Raw genomic sequence first — 2,627 nt, forward strand, 5'->3', positions numbered from 1 at the left:
AAGAGCAGAAGATGGGGCTGCCTCTGAGCAGAGAGCACAGGGTGGGGCTGCCAAACTTCCCAGCCACCCATCCCCAGCTTCTGTAGTCCTCCTCATAGGTAGGAGGTGTGTGTGTGTGTGGGGGGGTCCTTGTAGTTTCATCCTTGTGCTTCTTTTTTATTTTAAAACTTGCATTGCAAAATTCCACTATTCTCCCACCTTTCTAAATTAGGCAGGCATGTTTTAAGGGAATGGGGGGGAGGTTTGGGAGCAGCCAGGGTTAAAATGCCATGTTTTAAGGGTGTGGGAGGGAATGTTCGGGACCAGCCAGGGTTAAAATATACAGTTCTGCAAACACAAGGGACTCTGGTTTTGCTGAGAAATTTTAGTTTTAACACACACACACACACACACACACCCTCCTTAATGTGGAACTCCAATGGAATAACAGCAGAAGAAGTGCTGAAGAGGACACCCAAAATGATTATCTCAAACCATGCTGTAAAAAAACCCCTGAGACCCTCACCCTGGAGAGCCACTGCCACTCTGCGTAGACCTGAAGGGGGGTGGGAGAAGCTTGCAATGTTCAGCCATTTCATGTTCATATTTTTAAGAGGGGGAGGTTTGGGACTAACCACAGTTAAAATGTAGAGTTCAAGAAATGCAAGGAGCTTCCTTTTTGCAGAGAAATATTAGTTTTAACACACACCCTCCTAATGTGGCACTCCAATGGAATACTGCTATCTTTAATTTTGTTTGTGTCCTTTATAAAGTTTATATCTCTGCTACCTGGCATTACATTTTATGACACACATGGCCCAGCCTGACAAGGTCCCACTTATGTCAAATCCGGCCCTCATAACAAATTAGTTTGACACCACTGTTCTAAATGTTAGTGACTGTGCTCCCAGAGATCCTGGACAATTTGAGCTGATTGCTTGCTCCTTGGATGCAACACTAGGTGCAATTGGGGACAGGACAACATGCCTTCTCAATTGATCCAAATGTCTCCACGTGATCCTTTCATTTTGTAAGGTGGCAGAAAAAGATATGGGACCTGTAACTGTTTTTTACAGTAGCAGGTATCCACATGAGCCAAAGTTTTTTATCATAGACTGCATCTCCAATAATAATAAAAAAGTTCTTTTGCTTGTCAGTCATGTTGCAGTTCCTGTTGCTGTTGTTTATGATGCATGCATCCTCTGGGGTATGGGTGTAACAAATCAAACCTAGACCTCAATTTCCTGCCATTAACATTTCAGCTGGAGATAAACCTGTGGTAGAATGTAGTGAAATTCTATAACTGAACAAATAAAAAGCAAGCCTTATATTGAGACTTTCAACCAGTATCTGTGAGATGGTTCTTTAAAAGATTGCACTGCGCATTCTGCTATATCATTTGATGCCGGGTGATATGGTGCAGGTAACATGCTGAATGACATTTCATTCCATAAACTGTTTGAATTGTTGAGTAGTAAAGGAACTTGCATTATCTATCACAAACATCTCAGGCAGCCCATGAATACTGAAACACATTCTTAACTTTTCAATGGTAGCTTCACTAGTTAATGTAGAAATAGGATGAGGAACATCTTACCCAGAAAGGGACCTTCGTAAACTACATGTAATCACCTCCAAGGTTGATCTGGCCACTCCCAAGGATGGAAGGGAGGCACAGCAGGCATTTTATGGCTTTCTTGGCACACCTCACAAGCCTGTACCATGTGCTCAATTTCCTGGTCCATTCCCTGCCACCAAAGGTAGCTTCTAGCAAAGCCTTTCATCTTAGTGATTCCAGGGTGGGCCTGGTGTAGGTCTTGTAATATGGTCTTGTGTCCTTGTTTTGGAATCACCACATGGGCACCCCATAACGCACATCCATCACAGACACTCAGTTCCCATTGACGTTGCTAGAATAATATAAGTTAAAATGTGGCCATCTATATATATAAAAGAAAGTCCACTCACCGTAAAATCAACATCCAGGTCAAACCGCTGGACCTAGAAACACCAAATTCAGGGAGAGCACTCCTACCATGACGTAGGTGCTCACTAAGAAGGAATTTTAAAAAGAAATTTGACCCCTAAAGAGGTCAAAAGGGATAAAATGTGCTCTCTCAATTGATTCCTATGTGGCTGCCAGGCTACTCCCTCCTTGCACCCCCCACTCTCTGACTGGTCAGCTGCAGAGCTCAGTGTTTTGAGGTAAAAAAAACCCAACAGGTACAGGAGACTGCACAGAGCTAATGACAGTTGAGGAAATCAGGAACAGCCAGCAACCACCTGTGAGGTGCAGTAATGCTGCTGTCCCAGCCTCTCTGTTGGCTTCCAACACAATCCCCCAACCTCCTACACCTAACAGGCGGTTGTCTGTCAGGTTCAGCAGCAACCACCTGTGAGGTGCAGTAATGCTGCTGTCCCAGCCTCTCTCTCTCTCTTTTTAATAATTTTATTTAAAAATGATTTCAACAAAATGCAAACAACATAAGATATCCAAACTAGTAACAAGTATAAGGAATGATACATAGCAAAATATTTTTAAACTTATGAAGTATACATGCACATAACAAGCATATAGAACCAATATCATTAATAGCTTTATACAGTTTACTAACTCTAGATTTCTGCTGCTATAAGTACAATAGAGA

Source organism: Gekko japonicus, unplaced genomic scaffold (assembly GCF_001447785.1).
Source record: "Gekko japonicus isolate JY-2015 unplaced genomic scaffold, Gekko_japonicus_V1.1 scaffold770, whole genome shotgun sequence".
Classification (NCBI taxonomy): domain Eukaryota; kingdom Metazoa; phylum Chordata; class Lepidosauria; order Squamata; family Gekkonidae; genus Gekko; species Gekko japonicus.